This window comes from Symphalangus syndactylus, chromosome 16 (genome assembly GCF_028878055.3).
Source record: "Symphalangus syndactylus isolate Jambi chromosome 16, NHGRI_mSymSyn1-v2.1_pri, whole genome shotgun sequence".
Taxonomy (NCBI): Eukaryota; Metazoa; Chordata; class Mammalia; order Primates; family Hylobatidae; genus Symphalangus; species Symphalangus syndactylus.
Window position 1 is genome coordinate 44,711,152 of NC_072438.2, and position 23,660 is coordinate 44,734,811.

General features: G+C 42.8%; 1 protein-coding gene and 1 pseudogene across 10 annotated transcripts in view; one reads left to right on the plus strand and one right to left on the minus strand.

Annotated features, from left to right (window-relative positions):
* TBC1D1 (TBC1 domain family member 1) overlaps window positions 1-23,660 on the plus strand; it is a 248,220-nt gene that overhangs the window by 92,601 nt on the left and 131,959 nt on the right. The window lies entirely within an intron of this gene.
* LOC129465062 (proteasome activator complex subunit 2-like) lies at window positions 14,335-23,115 on the minus strand (annotated as a pseudogene).

The following is a 23,660-nucleotide window of genomic DNA, read 5'->3' on the forward strand; positions in this document are numbered from 1 at the left end:
TGGCCAGGCTGGTCTTGAACTCCTGACCTCAGGTGATCTGCCCACCTCCACCTTCCAAAGTGTTGGGATTACAGGCGTGAGCCATTGCATCCAGCCCTCAGAATCCTTTTGTAAAGCAAGTAACTGATTGCTAATTAATATTTTATGTAAAACCAGGTTTTCCGTATTTGGGCATTACTTTTAAAACATTGGTTTATATAGCCACCATTCATTCAACAAGTCATTTAACAAATGTGTTCAGTGCAGATATTTACGGCTAACCTACCTATAATAGGTACTATTTGAGGAGCTGGGGATTTAGCAACCGACAGGCAGACCAGGTCCCTGTGTTGATGGAATTCTAGATGGGAGAGATAGCAAAGCAGCAAGCAAATAGGTGAACAAGATTACTTCAGATGGTGGTCAGTGCTAGGAAGAGAAGTAAGAGTGGCTCCGGGCTGGGGTGGTGCAGGGGTGGCATTCCATCTGACTGGTGAGAGGGCAGTAAACATGCTCCAGGCAGGCCTCAGGGAGAAGGGAGGTATGGCTGGAATACATCCAGCTGGGTGCACAGCACTGAGCTTTGAGTGGGGAGGGGTAAGGTGGGCCAGGCTGTTTATGGCTCCGTAGGCTTAGAATGGGGTTTGGATTTGCTTTTAAGTGTAGTCAGAAGCCATTAAAGGTGTGGAAAAGAGGAGTGATGTCAGCTGATGTATATTTCGGATGGAAGCAGAGGGACCACTTAGGAGGTGGTTTTGGTTCGGGCAGGAGGTGATAGTGGTAGCTTGGACCTCAGTAATAAGAAAGGAATACCAGTGGATAGTCATTGTCTTTTATATTTTGAAATGATGTGACCCAGTGGCTTCGCTATCTTGTTTGTCTGTGTTTGGTGCAAATAACCGAGTAACTAATTGCTATTTATATGTTGAGTACAAGTACAACTTGCCCTTCCATCACCTCTTTCTTCTAAGCACAGCTTTCATGCAAAGTTCTGTCCTGACTCTGGGCTTATTTATTTACCTTTGAGGTTTCCTGCAGACTGGACCAGCCCACCTTGGGTGCTGGTAGGCGGTAGGAGTTGCCCTTCTGTTTACCAGCACAAAGCACAGCAGCCTTCCTATGTAAGGTGTGAATCTGACTATAGCAAATATTTAGGCAACAATTTTCTTGTGTTGCTTGAAGTCAGTCCAATGTTGGTTTGTCCTTGATGTGTGTCCTAGGCTAATGTGATGTATTGTTTTAAAAATTTTTTTTCTTCTGTAGACTCGTATTACATTTTATTAGTGGATGCTTGAGTTTAATGAGGAGGGGAAAACTCCTTCTTGTCATAGTCAAACCATGCTTTGAATTTGAAAAATGTGCTGCCTCGGCTAAGCAAAGCTGGTATAACCCTGACCAGGATTTCAGCAGAGTTCCTGTGGAGCACTTTTTATCTGGTAGTGGTGGCAGCTGTGCTTTGGGAACTCTGGTTGCTTAGAGTGTGCCAGGAACTTGGGCGTAGGTTGGTTTTACTGAAAGAGAATGGAGGAAAGCAGAGATAGAAATCCCACCTAATCCACAAATAGAACACAGCGCAGAGCAGTGCCCGATGAGAAAAAAAGATAAAGTATAATTTGTTTCCTTAGACAAATTCTTTAATCTGATCTTAGCCTGTATGTGTGTCCCCTGTTCTTCTGTTTCTATGAAAACTCTCCTCATCCTTCATTCCTTTCCTGAAGCACCTCTGATTAATCATTCATTCATTGGACAAAAGTACTAAGCAGGGCAGAGAATAACGGGTAGGGCAGGGTGTGCCAGGCAGTGGGAGTAGCGTATGCTAAGGCCTGGAGGCCCCTTAATGGAGCTGCACTCACAGGAGGTTGGTGGGGCTGGAGCGAGACTGCTGGGGGGAGTAGCAGAGGTGAATGAGGACCAGGATGAGCATGGCATACAGACCCCTTTGGTATTTTATTCCAGAGTGGTGAAGATCCATTAGGGACCAAAGATGATCTTTCCCCAAACCCTTTTCTTTTCTTTTTTTTTTTTTTTTTTCAGACAGAGTCTTGCTCTGTCACCAGGCTGGAGTGCAGTGGTGAGATCTCGGCTCCCTCCGCCTCCCAGGTTCAAGTGATTCCCCTGCCTCAGCCTCCCGAGTAGCTGGGATTACAGGCAGGCGCCACCACACCAGCTAATTTTTGTATTTTTAGTAGAGACGGGGTTTCACCATGTTGGCCAGGATGGTCTTGATTTCCTGACCTCGCGATCTACTTGCCTCGGCCTCCCAAAGTGCTGGGATTATAGGCGTGAGCCACTGCATCCAGCCCTCCTCGAACTCTTGTAGCTGTATATTTCATTCTGTATGATGCTTTGTACAGTCACCACACTGTGCCCAGCTTTTTCTTCTTCCCTTTTTTCTTTAAATATACTTTATTTTTTAGAGCAGTTGTAGGTTTACAGCAAAATTGAGTGGACGTTACAGAGATTTCCCATATAGCCCCTGTCCCCGCTCATGCACAGCATCCCCTGTTATTAATATTCCTCACCAGAATGGTGCATTTGTTACAACTGATGAATCTATATTGACATATGATTATCACACAAAGTCCACTGTTTACATTAGGGTTCACTGCTGGTGATGTACATTCTATAAGTTTGGACAAATGTATAATGACGTGTATCCAGCATTATAAAATCATACAGAGTAGTTTCATTGCCCTACCAGTCCTCGGTGATCAATTCATCCCTCCCTTCCTATGAGCCTTTGGCAACCCACTAATCTTCATACTATTTATAGAGCATGTATGTATAGTTGTACCTATAGAGAATGTCATGTAGTTGGAATCATACAGTATATATGTAGCCTTTTCAGATTGGCTTCTTTCACTTAGTATATGCATTTAAGTTTCCTGTGTGCTTTTTTTTTTTAATGGCTTGATAGTTCATTTTTTTGTGCTGAATAATATTCATTGCCTGGATGTACCACAGTTTATCCATTCACCCACAGAAGGACTTCTTGGTTGCTTTCAAGTTTTAGCAATTATGAGTAAAGCTACTATGAGCATCTCTGTGTAGGTTTTTGTGTGGATATGAATTTCAGCTCCTTTGAGTAGATATCAAGAAGTATGATTGCTAGATTGTAATGTAAGATTATGTTTGTTTTTGTGAGAAGCACTCAACTGCTTTTCAAAGTGCCTGTACCATTTTGTATTGCCATCAACAATGAATGAGAATTTCTTTTGCTCCTCACAGGCATTTGATGTTGTATTCTGGAATTTGGTTATTCTAATAGATGTGTAGTGGTACCTCATAGATGTTTTAATTTATGTTTCTTTAATGACAACTGATGTAGTCCTACTCCCTTTCTTTTGATTAACTTTTAAGGAGTAGAAATAATGTTAGGCCAGGCGTGTTAGCTCACACCTGTGATCCCAGCAATTTGGGAGGCTGAGGCGGGTGGATCACTTGAGGCCAGGAGTTTGAGACCAGCCTGGCCAACACGGCAAAACCCTGTCTCTAGAAAAATACAAAAATTAGCTGGGCGTGGTGGCGTGCACCTGTAATCCCAGCTACTTGGGAGGCTGAGGCATGAGAATTCCTTGAGCCTGGGAGGAAGAGGTTGTAGTGAGCCAAGATTGTGCCACTGTACTTTAGCCTGGGTGACAGAGCGAGACCCTCTCTGGAAAAAAAAAAAAAGGAAATGTTAGTGCTTTTGAATTTTATTTTATAATGCACAGTGATATTCAAGAACATCTGTACAACCTATAGGAAGACCTTTATTTGGTTATATTTATGATATATATATTTTCTTGAGACGGAGTCTTGGTCTGTCGCCCAGGCTGGAGTGCAGTGGCGTGATCTCGGCTCACTGCAACCTCTGCCTGACGGGTTCAAGCAATTCAGCCTCCCGAGTAGCTGAGACTACAGGCACGTGCCACCATGCCTGGCTAATTTTTTTGTATTTTTAGTAGAGACGGGGTTTCACCATGCTGGCCAGGATGGTCTCAAGCTCCTGTCCTTGTGATCTGCCTGCCTCAGCCTCCCAAAGTGCCGGGATTACAGGCGTGAGCCACGGGGCCCGGCCTATATTTATGATGTTTATGAATCTAATCTTAAGTATTTGGTTTTTCCATTTTAAAATTTCTATGATTTCTGATTTTGTTATTGGAAGAGTGATGAACAAATACTCTATGCTCTTTTGTTAAATTTATATGAAAGAGTTGACAGAAAAATTTCCTTAATTTTCATGCACTTTAGTTATTTTCCTGTAAATTATTTTTATATCTGTCATGATATAATGGGATTAGACTCACAGGCTCTGTTCTTTTACATTGGTTGAACTTGGCTAAGTTAACTTTGCTGAGCCTGTTTTCTCGTCTCTAAAATGAACTTAATATATACTTGTTTTGTATTTATCTTTTTAAAAATAGTTCCTATTTTGAAATCCAATAATGTCAAAATCTGCTTAGGAAATTGTGAAGACTATCTTCAGATGTAAACCATTTAAAACATGGTTGAATGGGCAGTTTAAGTTAATGGCATGTGTGGTATTAGGCAGGGTAGATACTGAGATGAGTAGGACATGGGCCCAGCCTTTGAGTAGCTTGCAGTCTAATGGGGAGAGGGAGACCTGTGGAGATAATTTAATTTTAATGTGATATATGCACGAAGAATCACTCTGCTGGGATTTTGGAGGAGACTAGAAGATGAGGTCTGAGTAAGTCAAGGGTAATTGTAGGTCATTGATGTGGTAGATTATGAAAAGGAATAGTGAGGAAATACTACTGGTAGTTTTCTAGCGTGTTTCAGAATGATTCAAGGTTGCTTTCCAACTGTTTGCCTTGTTTTCGAGACCACTGATTTTTAACCTTGGAGAAGGCACATCACTTTAAATAAATTACTCAGACCTTTTCTTTCATACCAGCACTATCTAGGGCCCTCAAATACCTATCAGTAATTGTGGCTTAGGGTGGTGGTCATTCTAGTAGGATTTAGTAATGTAATTATGGTGTAACCGGAATGTCATCTTGAATATAATTCCATTTGTTTTTTTCTACCTGGGGAACTGACACTCAGAGCGATGAAGTAACTTGATTTGAACAAGGTCACACAGCTAGTTTATGGCAGAACTTAAAAAGTTCTTGGACACCTGTTTTTGATGTATGTAAACAAATCAGCAGAGTTAATATTGCTCTGCTGATTTGTTTGCACTTTCATCTTCAAAATGTTTTACTAAAATCAAAACTATGCACATCTATCAAACAATATATTGTATTTCAGAATACTTTATTTATTTATTTATATTTTTGAGACGGAGTCTCACTCTGTTGCCCAGGCTGGAGTGCAGTGGCGCGATCTTGGCTCACTGCAACCTCTGCCTCCCAGGGTCAAGTGATTCTCCTGCCTCAGCTGGCAGAGTAGCTGGGACTACAGGCGCCTGCCACCAAACCTGGCTAATTTTTGTATTTTTACTAGAGATGGGGTTTCGCCATGTTGGCCAGGTTGATCTTGAACTCCTGACCTCAAGTGATCTGCCTGCCTCGGCTTCCCAAAGTGCTGTGATTACAGGCATGAGCCACTGTGCCTGACCCAGAATACTTTATTTAACCCTTTGATGAGTGTATTCTTGCAAATTTCAGGTCAAGATGCCTGCAGGGAAATGAGCAAGGGGAGGAAGCCTGAGTAGTCGGGTTGGGGTGGGTGGGGATCGTTTGATATGTGAAGGGTGTCTCTGCAGCCTGGGAGGACCAACCAGTTGTGTTAACTGTGCAAGAAGAAGCACAGCCTGAGTATTTGAAGAGAGTGGAAGTTGCCAATGTCTAGTGTGGCTGTTTAGCTCCCTAGCACTGGGCTGCAGTGACCCACCCATTCACTGAGTGCTCCTGTTTCCGGGAAGGCATCCTCTAGGAGATGGGGTAGGTGTGTGTAATGGATCTCTTCCCTCTAATATGAGAGATTGACTTTTCTCAGAAAAACATCACCTGCAAAGGGCATTTAATAGAAGGTACAATTATTTTAGCCTGAATAACATAAGGGAAGAGATGATTATATTTTTGAGAACTTTATATGTGCCAGCCATTATGTTAGGAGTAGTCAAGTCTCATAATTAATTTAATTCTCAAAATAATTGTGGCAGTAGTGGTATTATTTCCTCCTTCCACTTTTTTTTTTTTTTTTTCCAGGAGAGAAATACGAAGAAACTGAAGTTCAGAAAGGCTAGGTACCGTGTCCTAGCTATTAAGATTAAAGCTTGACTTGTTTGGCTCTAAATTCATATTTTATCTGTTGTACCTGCATTTTCTCTGTAACGGGGATTACAACGCATGTTCAGGATGTGAAACAAGGGCAGCAGAGCTTAGAAAAATATCTTGTTCCACTGAGAAACTGAACTTTTTTCCCCTTTCTTAGGTGAGAGACATTAAACATTCAACTAATCTGCTTTTAAAAATAGATATACCATATGGAAACCATATAAGAAGTGTAACATTTTTTTAAATCCCTGAATTTTGTGATGTTCTCAGTTAGGGAGAGAAGGAAACAGGAAATAAGAGAAAAATCACTTAGAAGACTGAAGGTGAACATTGGGAGGAGGTTAAGACAATTCAATGATAGACCGAAAGAGGTCAGCTTTGAGTGACCACGTGAGATTGCATTTTCTCGTTGACTTGAGTTGTGGGTTTTAGAGTGTTTTCACTTATTCTCTGATATTCTTTTCAAAGTACCACAGAAGTGTGTTTCATAGTTATTCAGCTTACCTGGAAAGTTCTCTTTAGGAGTCGATTCTGCATAGACTCTCCAGAGCATCATACTGTGGATGTTTTATCGGCCTATAGATAGCACCACGAGGCAGGCAGTAGCAGGCGTGGGGTGCAGGTACCAGTGTGCTCTGTGTTTGCTGTTTAACCTTGGCTAGGTGACAGTGGGAAAGATGATCAATGCCAGGCCCCCATCAGGTAGGCTTGTTTGGCATCAGGTGAGCTGATGTAAGTGCATGTCAAGCACTCTTTCGGATGAGCTTGTCTAGGAACAGCAGGGTGTAGCTACATGTTTCCAATATATTTTTTGACCTAGGGCAAGTTATACTTGCCTGGGCCTCAGTCCTTGATCTATAAAATGAGAACAGGGTGTTAAATGATTGCTACAGTTGTATTCAATTCAGAATCTGTGTCTCTGTGACTGCAAGTCAAGCCAACTATCTTAGATTGTCTACCTTTGATAAGGAGGAAAGGGCCCCTGAAATCACTGGTCTCGGTCAGATCTCTCCACCGGTTACCAGTGGAGGGATGACCTTAAGTAAGTTATTTTTTTCTCTAGACATTAATGTGTTCATCCATTAAAGGGGGGATAATAAACAGCTATCCTCCAAGCTGTTGACGATTTATCCACATAACACACTTAGTACCTAGATTAAGCATTTAGTACACGTGAACCATCATCATCACTGAATTTAGCGGTGGAGAAAGACTTTTGTAGTTGCTTGGCTGTATTCCCTCTTTTTAAGGATGAAGGAACATGAAGCCCACTATAGGTGAGATGTCTCCCAAAGCCACAGCTAAGATCCAAACAGAGCTCTTTGCGTCACCTGGCACTCATTCAAATGGAAACCAAAAACAAAGTTTGAAGCACCCCAACTGACCGATGGACCGCCCCCTCCTCAGTCAAGGGCATTCCATAGAAACCTGAAAAACTCATGGGAAAGAGGACATGCTTCATCATACCTTCCTCTCTCTGGAATTCAGGCACAACTGACCAGCATAAACATTAAAACAGAGATCTTAAGACTGCCAAAACAGATCTGAAATTCCAGCCTAACTCTAGTCTAACATCACTTGACATAGCAGGCCCTGAAAGAAATTGAAGTATTTTACCACAGAATATATTTCTTTGGCATGTTTTGAAATGGCCCTGGAAAGCTGTCTCTTGTGGGGAAAATCTCCATTCTCTAAAGAATCCTCTTCCCTTTCCAGATCTTTTTCCTGAACCAGGAGAGAATTAACTAAGAGTCTGGCACATTTTTTGTTAGGTTTGATGAGATCTCTGAAGCCTGCTACCTGGAGGCCTCATCTGCATGATAAAAACCTTGGTCTTTACCCAGGTTATGACCTTGTCTTAACCTACACACTTATTTCTATTGATTCCAGATCTTTAGATAATAACACTTTCAACTAACTGCCACTCAGAAAATCTTTGAATCCACCTATGACTTGGAACCTCCCCTCCACCTTCAAGTTGTCCCACCTTTCCAGACCAAACCAATGTATACCTTACATATATTGATTGATGTCTTATGTCTCCCTAAAATGTATAAAGCAAGCTACAGCCCTGACCACCTTGATTGAGCACATGTTCTCAGGACCTCCTGGGGTTATGTCATGGGTCGTGGTCCTCACATCTGGCTCAGAATAAATCTCTTTAAATGTTTTACGGAGATTGATTCTTTTTGCTGATACTAATATTTAGATTCTTTCTGTTGTTCTAGCACATTCTGCATGAATTAAACATAAACCCTGGTCCCTAGTACAGAACAAGAGCAAACTGCTTTCTTTGGGCCACAAGTAAGTTAGATCAGTTAAGGGGAAAATGGAGAGAGGATGACATTGCCTTCTGCCACCAGCAGCCTCTGTGACCTTGCCGAAGGTCACAACTCTGTGCCCTTAGTTCCCCTTCCCTGAAATAGGCGTAGGGAGGGACTCTGACGGTTTCTGGTCTTTTTCATCTCTCAAAGTGCAGTGAAGAATTTCTTCATGGCTAAGGCTGTTAGACTCCAGAAAATAGTTTGCCAACCAAAGACATAGAGTTTCCAATTTTGGAATACTTTAAAAATAGGAAGGAAGTTTATTTGTTTAGCAGAATTTATAGTTGTAGGACTGCCCAAGGCAGAGAATTAGCCAAATGGTATTTTGCGGAAGTTCTTTTTAAAGGGTGGGCCCAAAGGAAACCAGTCATTAGGTGGAAATAAACTGTCAGATTTTTGAGACGTTATTTGCTTAGAGACATTTACACTGGTCTATTGTGACAGTCTCTATTGTGTTAGGCTTTTAAAAGAAATATGTAAGTTTCCAAGTTTAAAATGTTAGAGCAAACATCCAATCCATGGCCTATGGGCTGCATACAGGCCAGGATGGTTTTGAATGTGGCCCAAAAAAGATTCATCAACTTTCTTAAAACATTGAGATTTTTTTTAAGCTAATCAACTATCATTAGTGTTAATGTATTTTATGTGTGGGCCAAGACAATTCTTCCAGTGTGGCCCAGGGAAGCCAAAAGATTGGATACCCCTGTATTACAACTTGTAAAATTTGACTTCAGAAACACAACCAAAAGCCCGCTTATGAGTAAGGAGTTTGTGGCCCCTTGTGTACTGATTATTAATCAATTAATTGTATAATAAGCATGAAATATTGCTAGTACATCTAAGGTCAAATCCTTCTTATGGTTCCAGAAAAAGCTGTATTCCTGAATTTCCAGGTGAAGGGAAGGGATTCTCTTTCCATTTCCAGAAATATGTGAATGTAATACATAGGGATTTTTATTACACTAGTGTTTCAGTAAAAGCAGCCCTTCAAGTCTGTGCCATCCAGTTTTGGTGTAACTGAAAGAACATCGTACCAAAGTTTGATTTTTGTCAATTCTCTAGTGTGTTAATCAGCTGAGAATGTGGTCTCTGGATATTTTTCCCCAAGGAAAGAGCTTGATGTACTAGACCACCAGACCATACAACTCTGTTTGTTTTGCATTAACTACACTATTTGGGGGAGTAGTGTGGTGTTTCCAGACGTTCTCGGTCAAGAAATCTGGCCGCTTCAAGCTCAGTGTTGATCACAATCTATTTCTTTTGCCTCTACTCTGTGGCAGGCACTTGAGACACAACTGCCAAGACGAGAGAGACCCAGCTGCTGACCTGGGGTGGGGGTGGGTGGGGGGAAGGCGGTGAAGGCAGTCACAGAGTCAGCCTGCCAGAAAGCAGGTGGGGAACTGTAAACCTCTGAGTAGTCCCTTGGTATACAGAGGTAATAATTTCCCAAATGTAGTAAATCCCACTTTACAACCTCATGGTTAATTTTGATCAGGGATAAGTAGAACTGACTGTACACTGTTAACTTAGATATTGTCCTTCTCAAAAACATCGTTTTTATTCTGGGTGCCAGAGATTTGGCTTGGGTGTGGGTGTTAAGAACAGTCCACAGTGTCCTGGAGTACCTCTCCGCTGATCTGGAGGCTCTTTAAACCACTCTAACAAGTTTTTGTGCTAATCCTGACTGAATAGATGGAGCCAGTGGAGCCCAGCTGGCCTGTCACTATGGGGCAGAGGGTGACTCTACCCTTAAGCCCTGCATGAAGACCCCAGGGTGGGCACCACAGCCCTTTACAATCGCTTAGCACCTGCTGCTGAACATGAGCGTGCAGACCTGGTAAGGCTTGTGAGTTTCAGAGAATTCCTGCAAGTCCCTGGAAATATGGGTACTGGTGGCTCTTCTTTCTTTTTTTTTTAAATTTAGTGGGCTTAGAGGTTTTAGCCTAGTAAGGAAATTTTACACTGGACGATTTTATCCCAATTAAAAGCAAATCATAGGGACCCGGTGTGGCCTAAAAAACCAGTCCTTACTGGGGAGGTCTAGTTGTGGCCAGATGCCAGCCATTCCAGCCTCCTGTGGCTGCATTTCATCCCAAAAGTGAATTAAGTTGAGTGAGTGATTCAAAGGTCCCATCCAGGGGGTGACAAAGAATATTCCAGGTGGAAGAAACTGCATGAGCAAAGGCATGGAGGTGGAAACCCAAATGAACAGAGGCTTAGGAGATGTGTTCGAAACATGTTTGGTACAAATGGAACTTACAGAGAAGCCAGGTGAAATAAGTCAGGAAGAGTTGAGTGGAGCCCCATTGGTGGGAGATCCTGAGGGTTAGCAGGACTGTGTTTGTTCTGGTAGATATTGCAGAGGAGCCCTAGAAGGTTTGTAAGCAGGATGCTGACCCCATCAGACCTGTGTTTCCAGAAGATCAGGCTGTGCTGGATATCAGGATGGATGTAGGGAGATGTCAGAGGCGGCAGAGGAGAGGTCTTGCTGGGGTCTGGCTGAAGCAAGTGTAGGCCTGGACCAGCGCTTGAGGTTTTGGGCTCATGGTGAGAGAATATATACCCAAAAAGCTGAGGGAAAGAGGGAGTAAGGAGAAAGAAGAGCAGAAGCCACTTTCCAGGTTTTGAGCCCAGTTACCTAGAAGGCATTTGGGAAACAAGGAAGTAGGAAGAAAGGCCTATTTGAAGGAAAAGAGAATGAGCTTGATGTGGATATTTTAAGGTCAAGGACTAGAAGTCTGGTGATTTTTTTTTTTTTTTGAGACGGAGTCGCGCTCTGTCGCCCAGGCTGGAGTGCAGTGGCGCGATCTCGGCTCACTGCAAGCTCCGCCTCCCGGGTTCATGCCATTCTCCTGCCTCAGCCTCGCAAGTAGCTGGGACCACAGGCGCCCGCCACCACGCCCGGCTAGTTTTTTGTATTTTTAGTAGAGACAGGGTTTCACCGTGTTAGCCAGGATGGTCTTGATCTCCTGACCTCGTGATCTGCCCGCCTCGGCCTCCCAAAGTGCTGGGATTACAGGCGTGAGCCACCACGCCTGTCCGATTCTTTTTTTTTTTTTTTTTTTCTTTTTTTGGAGACAGAGTCTCACTCTGTCCCCAGGCTGGAGTGCAGTGGCGCGATCTCAGCTCACTGCAACCTCCGCCTCCCGGGTTCAAGTGATTCTCCTGCCTCAGCCTCCCAAGTAGCTGGGATTACAGGTGTGCGCCACCATGCCCAGCTAATTTTGTATTTTTAGTAGAGACGGGTTTTCACCATGTTAGCCAGGCCGGTCTCGAACTCCTGACGTCAGGTGATCTGCCTGCCTCGGCCTCCCAAAATGCTGGGATTACAGGCATGAGCCACTGTGCCCAGCCTGGTGATTCTTTAAATAGGTGATTGGAAAAGTTAGCGAAGTTTAGGAAAGAATTCAGAGCTGGAAATGTAGAGAAAGAAATCATCTTTCTTAGTTTTTGGGAAGTAGATGCCATCCTGAGAGAGAGAGAGAGACAGGAGAGAGAGGATCATAACACTATAAAGAATCTGCTTTAAGATGTCTATGAAATGAAAGATTTTACTAAATGCATTCTAAAGGAGAGAATTACATTAGTAAGATTTCATTACCCTGCGCCTCCCCTTAAGGCTGATCTTTATTTTATTTTTTTCCTCTTGTAACTGTAAATCAAGATGAAGCCTCGCTTTTGAAAATGGCATTAGGATTCAGAGACTACAATTCCCACTTGGTAGACAGAGTTCTTGTTCCTGTATTGTGGTGAGTGGATCAAAGTTCAGTTCCAGCAAGTCACTGAAGCCCCTCAACATACAGTAGTGCTCCCTTGGCATGGGACAAACAGCAAAGCTTTTTTTTTTTTTTTTTTTTTTTGAGATGCAGTCTTGCTCTGTTGCCCAGGCTGTAATGCGGTGGTGCAATCTCAGCTCACTGCAACCTCTGCCTCCTGGGTTCAAGCAATTCTCCTGCCTCAGCCTCCCAAGTAGCTGGGATTACAGGTGCCCACCACCACACCCGGCTAATTTTTGTATTTTTAGTAGAGACGGGGTTTCACCATGTTGGCCAGGCTGGTCTCGAACTCCTGACCTCAAGTGATCCACCCATCTTGACCTCCCAAAGTGCTGGCATTAAGGGTGTGAGCCACCGTGCCTGGCCACAACAAAGTTTTGAGCACATTCCCAGCATCAGCTCTTGGCTGGCGAAGCCAGTCTTTATCTCCTGTCAGCCTTGGTTTTGGTGTTGGTTCTCCAGAAATTCCCTGATTGTAAAATATCTGATCTCGTGAAAATGAAGTCAGCACTTCCCAGAAGTTGAGAGGCCTGAAGGGGGAGTAAAAACCACTTTCAAATCCTGCCTGGAGGGAACCTGCTCAGGAGGCCCTGGAGGTGGAGGCAGGCTCTCATCGCCTGTCTTTATTAAATAAAGCCCTAAAGCCCTAGACTGTGGTGCTTGAACCTTTTTAAGGGATGCCTGACTCCTCAAGAAGTCTGTGTCATTTGAATGAGCTCTAGTTGAAAGAAAGGTTTTTATAATATATTCGAAGTGGAAATCCTTCTTTGTTTTTTTTGTTTGTTTTTTGAGAAGAGGTCTTGCTCTGTCACCCGGATGAAGTGCAGTGGCACAGTCTTGGCTCACTGCAGCCTTGAACTCCCAGGCTCAAATGATTCCCCTGCCTCAGCCTCCTAAATAGCTGAGACTATAGGTGTGCACCACTGTGTTGCCCAGGCTGGTCTTGAACTCCTGGGTTCAAGCACCTACCTGCCTTGTCCTCCCAAAGTGCTGAGATTACAGACATGAACCACCACGCCCAGCCTCTTTCTTTCCCATTTGTGAGAAGAGTGGAGCTAATGCCTCTTCCCTGCGACAGATTTCTAAAGGCCGCTGCCATGTCTCCTCTTCCCAAGCCAAAGGCATTTTTATCTCCTTCCCCCAGCCTCTGTTCATGCATTTTATGACCCTTGTTGCTGCTGCTTTTAAAGTGTCCTAAAACCAAAAATGAAACTTGCTGTGTGACCTGATCAGCAAGAGGGAGGGTGAGGCTGTGACCCCTCTCAGTGTGAGGATGACATTTCTCCTAATGCGCTAGGCTTTTTGTTCCTTTTCATTCTTTTGTTCTCCAGGCCATTCTGCTGGCTTATCTTGGGCTTACAGTCAATTACAATCCTTAAATCTTTTTCACATGAACTTTTGGCAAGCTGGGTCTAACTCCATGGGTGATTAGAGCTGAGGGCTTCTTTTTTGTTTTTTTGCAACTTACATATAATACTTAACCTGTATCACCATGTTCTTGATGTTGGCATTTTTTTTTATTTTGTTTTGTGGGCATTTTTTTTTATTTTGTTTTGTGGGCATTTTTTTTATTTTTATGTTTTCATCCTATTAGCCAGTTTATTTTTGTAGAATAGTAGAATTTGGAACTAGAAGTGATTTTAAGAGTACTGCAGTTCGTTCCCTTCAATACTGACACAACAGCCCTCGGGAAACTGACCTGGAGCGATGGGTGCTAAAAGGAGATGAGATTTTCTTCCTCATATGCTAGGAGCCTGGACAGATAAAGGTGTAAAGAGAAATGTTAGCAGAGGGTTAGGCACTGGCTACAAATTAAGACTTGGAAACTTCATTGTCTGTGCAACTTCACACTGTTTCATTCTTGTCCTGTACAGTATTTCTTTGATTTCCTTCATCTGTAAAAGCAGGAAGAAAATATTTGCCACTCAGTTCTGCTTTTTAGGTATCAAATGCTAGGATACAACCTGAGGTTTCTTTCCCCGTCCCCTCACAAAGTATAGATCATTTGTTTTCCTTCCAGCCCTGGGCTCAGTACACAGATGGTTTCTCTTCACTCTTTGAGTTGCGGTTTTCTCCAGGTTGGTGCTGATGATATGATAAAGCTCAGCACGGAAGGCCTTCAGGTCCAGTACCCTGGCCTTGACCTCCCCATAGGCCGTCTTATCTCACTTTTGCACCAACGCCTGGTAATCCATTACATGGGTCTCCTTGGAGGCCTTGGCCACGGCATCCCCATGTTCTGAGAAGTATTTGGAAATGGTTGTCTGGAAGGCTTCCACTTTGGTCTTAACTGCATTCACCCTCTCCAGCACCTTCTCCTGGATTGCTAGCCCAAATCATTTGCATCCTCAGTATTGGGGATCAGGTGCTGGATCTATGTGATCACCAGAATGCATTTCTCTTTGAGAATCCAGACCTCTGGCTTAACCATGGCAAGCAGCGACAGGACCTTCTCATTCCCAGGGAGAAATCCACACTCAAGGACTTCTTCTCCTGCCTCTCTGTTTCCACCTCATCCTTGGGTGGGGGTTCTGGGATGGGGATGTTCAGTGGGGCCCAGAGGGAGGTCAGGCAGCTACAACGAGGGAATCGTTTTGGAAGGCCTGATGCGGGTATATGATTTTTCTGTGGCAAGAATCTGTAGAGGAATTCCTTGGCTTCTTGGGAAAGCTCTTGCCTGAAGACATGTGCCTGGGTGGGTGCGGGCCTCCCTGCTCAGGCACCCACAACAAGGCTCGGCCGTGCAGCTTCAGTTGCTGGATCTCTGGTCTTCCGGCCAGTTGCCCAGGCTTTCACATTCACAGCCTGAGTGTTGTAAACATATATTGAAGTTGTCTAACATTTATAACTCCGAGAATGCCAAGGAGCAATGAATAGTATCGTTATTGTTACCCTAGGTATTGTGTGCAGTCTAAAACATATAAAGTGGCAAATGGATTAGACTGCTTTTAACTCACATCCTTTATTGGCAAAAGTTCTGATTTGCCTGTTAATCAAAGTTAAAGAAAAGGAATGGTTACTTGGTGAGTGTAGTTGATTTCAAGAACTGAAATGGTGTGAAAGGGAAACCTGTTTCTACCACTGATCAGAATGAAGATCTGGGTTCTTGAACACACGTGGTAAGGTTTATTCAAGAATGCAGTTAGTGCTGTAAAGCTAGTCTGGCATATTTTAAAATTGTGAATAATTGATAGTTATAACACATGCTCAGAGCCCTTTCCTGTGATTGAGCCTGGCACTCATGAATTAGTGTAATTTTCTATTCATTTGGAAATGTGTAAATTTCTATTCATTTGGAAATGACCATGGACCTCAAAGATGATGACAGGGCTGTGGCTGGGCTGCACTGTACGTTTGTGTAAGTTGCGGGCTGCACAAAGGCACCCAGCCAGTGGCACAAGCAAGGACTGAGATCCAATCCACACTTGGCTTACCAAAGTCTGCCACCCATGGGTTTTTGTCTGTGAGGGGGAGAACAGGGGTTTGGCTTTTTAAGATTTGGACAAAGTCACTGTATATTTGAGGCGTAGCCTATTCTATGAATTATTTTGTTTTTAAAAAATTAATTTTGGTGCTGTCAAGGTGATTCCATACAGTGTTCACATATGTAATAATTTGAATCACATTTATTTTACTGCAATTCCTGAGAAGGAACAAGAGTATTTATCTGGTTAACATGCTAATGGTTTATCTAAACTCAAGCTTGAACCATCAGCTTCATGAAACAGACCAGTGCTTAGTATTATCACAATTTTAATTTAAGCTACAAGTCATCTTCTTAGATAATTATCTGTGCAGATGCAGGGGCAGTCTTTTGAATATTGCTTTTAGACTGCCATCTAAAATTTTTGGTTTCTGGGGTTTATTTGGAAGTTTGTTTTTGTACTGTATTGTGCTTCCTGACTTAAAGGCTTTTGTGTGTTATGTTGTGAAGCATTTGGGGGCACTTAGAACTGTATGCCATTTCACTTGTACATTAAAAGAGTTTATCCTAAGATGAAGATTTTTTTCTTCTTTCCAAGTGATTTTGCCCCTAGAAATTTTTACCTAGTAGCAGTAGATGGTAACCTTGAAAAGACTAAAGAAAAATGTACTTTTAAAAAAATTAAAAATAACCTTTTTTATGATTACAAAAATACATATATATGAAAAATAACATACTGATAAGCCCAAATACATATTCCTACCACCCAGAGACCACCACACGTAGTCCATTCCAGATCTGTTTTATTAATAAGCACTATTTAAAATTCTGTCTCTTTTGCTGGAAATAAGTAGAAGAAATAACAGCTGTTCATATACATTTACTTTTTTTTTTTTTTTAAAGAGAATTTTTTGCCAGAATGCCAGAGTAGACTGAGGGTGGATAGGCGAGGAGATTATTCTCTGAGCTACAGCACACCCTGGTTTCGCTGTCTGCACAGTTTCCACTTTTTGTTCAGGGATGAGATGTCCTTGAGAAGAGAAAACCCGTATGAATAAATATTGAGTTGTAATCTGTGTTCAGATTTCTGAATTTTTTTTTGGTCACAGTGGTTCTGCCATCTAGCCACTGAGCCCTCCCACCCTTTCCCCGTCCTCAGTCCTCGTCTGTCACATTCAGTTACCACTTCTTGCCAGCTTTACCTTCTAGATAGTTCTTGACTTCATCCTCTCCTCTCCATTTGTATTGCCACTGCCCTAGGTGAGATCGTCACTTCTCTCTCCTCAGTTGCTTGTCTCTTCCTTCATCAGTGATGTATTCACTCTTGTTTTTCCATTGGCAGTGATAATATCAAGTTGACAGTTGAAAATGCTTTTCCATCTGTTTCTGTATTGGACTGAGTTGTCGTGTTCCAAGGACTAGCTAGGCAATAAATCACATCAGACTAAAATTGAGTACTTGTAACATTTGAAAAGATTGTAATGTGCTGGTATTGATGAAGAATTTATACTGTATAGAAATTCCGTTATTCTTTTTTTTTTTTTTTTTTTGAGACAGAGTCTCGCTGTGTCACCCAGGCTGGAGTGCAGTGGCGCAATCTCGGCTCACTGCAAGCTCCGCCTCCCGGGTTCACGCCATTCTCCTGCCTCAGCCTCTCCGAGTAGCTGGGACTGCAGGCGCCCGCCACCACGCCCGGCTAATTTTTTGTATTTTTAGTAGAGACAGGGTTTCACCGTGGTCTCGATCTGCTGACCTCGTGAACCGCCCGCCTCGGCCTCCCAAAGTACTGGGATTACAAGCGTGAGCCACCGCGCCCGGCCAGAAATTCCGTTATTCTAACTAATGGACACTTGAGTTTTGTCCCATTAGAATTTGCTCTTCATGTTGATTTTAATTTCTTTGATGACTATAGCGTCTGGCGAGGCTTTCTCATTTTCAGGTGGATTTGTTTGCACTGGATGGTGGGGCTGGCTTTATTGCATTATTCATATATGCAATACATGTGCACCATGGTCCCAAGACATGACTCGTGGTGGTGGTGATTGTATTTTTGAGATGTAGCTGATACCTCCCATCCCTTGGACTTCCTGTAGTCCACATCTTTATTTTCACTAACCAGTAACTGAAAATCTAATATTTTCTTCGATTTTGAATGTAGTCAGCAAACCCAGTAGCATTACAGATGGAGTATCCCTTATCTGAAATGCTTAGGACCAGCAAGTGTAGATTTTGGACTTTGGAATATTCGCATTGTACTCATCAGTTGAGCATCCCAAATCTGAAAATCCAAAATGCTCCAATGAGCATTTCCTTTGAGTGTCATGTCGGTGCCCAAAAGTTTCCAATTTTGGAGCATTTAGATTTTGGATTTTTGGACTAGGGATACTCAGCCTGTAGCAGTTCCTGTGACTATAACATCAATAAAATCATAGTACCATGATCTGTTTCTACTCTGAACACTTCTGACATCAGATGTGTCAGTTTTCCCCACACCAACAACCAGTTCTCTGATTCTCTGGTCACCAACTGGGTGTCCAGTGATCAGTTAAATTCTGACACCACCAACCTGAAGTTAGCACAGACCCCACAAGTTAAGGGCTCAGTCTCACAAGACTGCCCCAAGACACCCACTGACCTGCTATAAATCAAGTTCCCACCACCTCCTCCTCAGGGTCAGTCATTTGCTAGAATGGCCCACAGAATTTAGAACACTCTTTACTTACATTTACTGGTTTATTATAAAGAATACCACTCAAGGCCGGGTGCGGTGGCTCACGCCTGTAATCCCAGCACTTTGGGAGGCCGAGGCGGGCAGATCACGAGGTCAGGAGATAGAGACCATCCTGGCTAACACGGTGAAACCCCGTCTCTACTAAAAATACAAAAAGTTAGCCGGGCATGGTGGCGGGCGCCTGTGGTCCCAGCTACTCGGGAGGCTGAGGCAGGAGAATGGCGTGAACTTGGGAGGCGGAGCTTGCAGTGAGCCGAGATCGCGCCACTGCACTCCAGCCTGGGCGACAGAGCGAGACTCCATCTCAAAATAAATAAATAAATAAAGAATACCACTCAAGAACAGCCAAATGGAAGAGATGCATAAGGCAAGGTATGGGAGGGGTTTGGGGTGTTTAGAGCTTCCATGCCCTCTTTGGGCCTGCCGCCTAGCAGCACCTCGGTAAGTTCATCAACCCAGGAGCTCCCTGAATCCCACCATTTAAGGGTTTTTATGAAGTTTCCAATATGTGAGCATAATGGATTAAATCACTGGCCATTGGTAACTAATTCACCTTTCTCCCCTCCCAGGAGATATAGGTTGGAGAGTAGGGTGAAAATCCCAACCCTCTAATCACAAAGTTGGTCCCTCTGGCAACCAGTGCCAATTCTAAAGCTATCTAGGGCCCAAAAAAGACTCACCTCATCAGCATAAACTCAGGTACAGTTGATAGGGGCTTATTATGAGTAACAAAAGGCACTCCTAATATTACCCAGTTCCCTCAGGAAATGCCAAGGGTTTTAGGTGCTCTTGTGTCAAGACCAAATAGTTCTTATTATATCATGATATCACGTCAGTTATTTCCATATGCCGTACAGTTTTACACATCTCTCAAATACTGTATGTACTCATCATTACTTTGAGTTACAGTAGGTTATTGACTTGCTGCTTGATCTTGTTAAATATGGCAATAAGCACTTAGTACTGTATCATAATTATTCGGATAATTCCCTTTCAGCATAATTGAATCTTTTGCCATCCCTTGTGTTCTAATTTATGCATTTGAGAACTTTATTCTGCAGGGTCCATAGGCTTCACCAGGCTGTGAGAGGGGTCTGTGGCACAAAAAGTTTAAGAATCTCTGCTTCTTAAGCACCCTGGGGTGTGCTTGAGAGAGAGCATGCCTGCATTCGTTCAGGATTGGTAGGAATGTGGGATATGTAATTGAGATGCTGTCTCTCACCTAAGACTAATCCCATATAGTCAGCAGCACACAATGTAACAAAACTTCAGTCGCTCTTGTGGGCATTGTAATATATACCCACCATAAAAAAGAAAGGGTTAAACTACATTCTCTGTAGGCTTTGAAAGAATATACTAAGCAGTTCCCATCCAAAAATATTTAAAATAAAAACAGCCAGACACAAAGTCTTCAGCTATCTAGAAAAATCTTATAATACAAAAGGAATTGCTCCCCGTGTTTCTGGTTCACTATTTTTGCAGCATCTGTTTCTTCTGCAAATATTTGTTGTATGCCCACTATGCTCAGGCATTGTGTTGGAGATTTACAGATCTATGGCGGTTTTCTCTTCTAAGACCTATTTGAAATGTGTCTTTCTCATTACTTAAAAACTTTGAAGTCATTAGATCATTTTGCATTTCAATCATGTATACATTGAGCAGACTTATTGAATACTTGCAGTATGCCAGACAGTGTACTAGGCACTTTGTCCTACATAAGTAGCACAATAGACAGTAATCCTACTCTCTGGGAGCTGACCTTTATTTAGGTGTTTTGTGCTCTGAGGCCTAGAGGGCTGCCTTGACATACCATAAAAACTGCTTGACGCTCTTAAAAATTATGGGTGGCCATTATTTTAGATTGAGCTTCTGTACTGGGCCCCAGCTGAACATACCAAACCAAAATGGAGTCACTCATGCTAAAGGTGTTGTAATCAAACTGAAATGTGAAGAAAGCAGATGGATCCCAGAACAGACCAGTTTTTCCTGAAAACAGGAGATTCTAGTCCACCTGAATCAGCGTAGCAAGGAAGTCCCTTCTGCTTCATTTAGGCCTTACAGAAAAGTAGCCTGAAGTAACCTGATGTTAACCAGTCAGCTTTTTTCTATTCTGTTTCTTTGTTTCCATCTTACAATACCTACTGTTCTGCCATTGCCTGGTGGGAGCTTTCATTCGATTTGGTAGAATGGAGTCTGCACTGATGTATGAATCGTGAATAAAATACAATTAGATCTATAACTAAATTTGTTGTAATTGTGTCTTTTGATACCACTCACAGACCTCGTGTATTTTGTAAGGTAGTGGTTTTCACACTCTGTTCCTGTGGGTGTTTATGATGTCTAGGGCTGGCAGAAGGAAGGAAGGGGACATGTTCTGTTTCCTCAGCCCCGTTTTAATCAGGACATTCATACTCATATATTTGAGATTGCCGGAAAGTTGAGGGTGGGGTGAGATGGAGAGTTTTGTTGCCTACAGGGTGTTTGGAAATTTGGTCAAAGGTTCGAACATGACTGGCATTATCTATTGCCTGCTGATATTATAGAAATTATTTTTGTCATTTATTATTCGTTCTGTACTGAAAGGTAGATGGAAGCTTGTTGCCTCTAGCTACTGATATTTTAATAAAGTTGGCAGTCAGATGTGGTGGCTCACACCTATAATCTCTGCACTTTGGGAGGCTGAGGTGGGAAGATCCCTTGAGCCCAGGTGTTTAAGACCAGCTTGGGCAATATGGTGAAAACCCATCTCTACAAAAAAACAAAAAAGCTAGCCAGGCATGGTGGCATGCACCTGCAGTTCCAGCTACTTGGGAGGCTGAAATGGGATAATCGCTCAAGCCTGAGAGGTTGAGGCTGTGGTGAGCTATGATTGTGCCCATTATACTCCAGCCTGGGCAACAGAGCAAGACCCTGTCTCAAAAAAAAAAAAAAAAAAAAAAAAAGAGTTGGCCTTTTCTTACCTTACAAACATCAAGGTAACAGCTAGCATTTATTGGGAGCTATTATAGGGTAGGTTCTATGCTAAACTTTCACATCTAATTTTGTCCTCAAAATGACCCTCCAAGGTAGCTGGTAATGTCTCATTTTAATAGAAGAGAAGTCGAGGTTCCTAGAGCTCAGGTGGCTTGCCCAAAGCAGTGCTTGCTGCTTGTTTCAGCATTCCAAGCTACAGAGTTCCCCATAGGTTCTGTCAGCATCACACATTGATGGCTTCAGCTGCCTAGCAGTTAGGGCTGACTTTCTCCTGATAGTTGTGACCAGCAGCAAGAGTTCATCTCTACCCTTTTAAAGGTTGTTCTGTTTTAGTTACTGCTCCAGATCCCTGGCTGCCTCCGGATGGAATGTTTGTGGTCTAGTAAGCAGTACTGGGCTCACTCTCATATTTTTGTACTTTCCTCCCTCCCTCAACCTGCACACACTAAACAATTTTTTTACACTGAAATGCAATTAGCAGTCCTGGCAGTTTATGCAAAGGTTGGGATACTCGTCACACATTTACCAAAATGCTTTATTATTGAGCAGAGTGCCTGATGGATCCTGAATATGCCTTTTTTTTTTTTTTAAAAAAAAGAAATCTTGTACTTTCTTTTTGTACAGTGTTTGCAGTTAATGAAATCTATGCCTTAATTACCTATCAGAAAGGAATGAGATGGTTCTAATATGGGTTCTAATGAAATATGCCCTTGATGATAAAAGTTAGTTGCCGAACACTATGATCCCACTTAAAAAAATTGGTAAAATAAGTTACCATTAAGTGTACACAAAACTACACAACAGAAAAGCCAGATTGTTAACTGTAGATGTTTCCAGGGATTATGGGCAACTTTATGTTTTCCTATTTTTTCTTTTATGTGGATGGGTATTGAACTAATTTTTAGAAACTGAAGATAATTAAAGAGTGCATTCTGCAGCTGTGTTCAAAAGGGATAGATTATTAAGCAGTAAAACATGAATATTTGTTTTCCTTGGTTCTTGAGGTTGGCCCTTTTATGCCAAGGCAGGATGCCTCAGCAGCAACTTAACGAGCCCAGAAGAAGGGTCTGACCTGGCTCCCTGGCAGGGATGGGGAGGGAGAGAGCAAAGTGTTCTTCTCCTTCCATCTCCCCCGCCTTTCTGTTCAGCAGTAACTGTCTTGCAACTTCTTGGTTATTAAATGATTGACCTTTCTGTTGAGCCTAACAACACCTCTGCTGGTGCTGGTTTGGATTGGAGGCCCCAGGATGCGGAAAAAGGGTGTGTAAGAGGAGGGTGCTCTGACGATATAAATGTATGCTTTATTTTCCTCCTAAAGCAAGAGGATAGGGAAGGGAAGAATGCAAAAGCAAAGCTCACATTTTTCAGTAGTTGCTGCATTCTGATATGTTGATCTCATTTGTTGTGGTTTAAATACACAGAGTGAGATTGTAAGGTGCTGGCTGGCTGGGGCTAGTTCTACCTGAATCTTGGGTATTGCACATTATATGAGAATTAAGGTTATGATTTGATTTGAAAGACTAGGCTGTTTGCAGCTTCAGTAGCGAGTGTTCAGCGATGTTTTGCTTCCCTGGTGTTTATGTCTGGGTGTGCTTGTAATCCCCTAGCCTGGCTTCTGAGACAGCAGTGCAGCCTCCTGGGGGATATCTCTGTTTCTTGTGGCTTCTGGCCTGAGCCCCATACGCGGAACTTTTCTTTCCTCCTTAGTTCTTCCGAGGGAGGAAAGCCTTATCTTTCACCTTAGAAATGAAGTCCTGCCCTCAGAGATCTGGCTAAAACCCAAAAAATTCGTTTGCTGTGTTTTTCATTGAGGCGGATTCTGTTTATAGGTAAGCAAAGCTGGATGTGAACCCCAGAGAGTGGGCAAGGCCATGTGACTTCTCAGCGGCCCCAGTCACTGGGGAGCAACTCCAGTCCCACTGCTGCCATGCCGGGGGACTGACATGGAGAAGACATGATGCCATGGTAGAAAACCACATTTCCAGAGAAGCACAATCACCTCTGAGTGTACACATTAGACCTGTTGTGTAGATACTTTGCAAATTACCCGTGATTTTGGTCCTATTTCTTTGTCCACTTGTATGTGATTACAGCCCTTTCTCATTTTACATAGCAGGCAGCGGAGAGGGCATGGGAATAAGGTGCAAGCATTCAAACATGAATGGCAGTTTGGCTGTGGTTGTTAAAAATTTTTGATATGAGCTAAAATTTTATTAAATCTCCTTT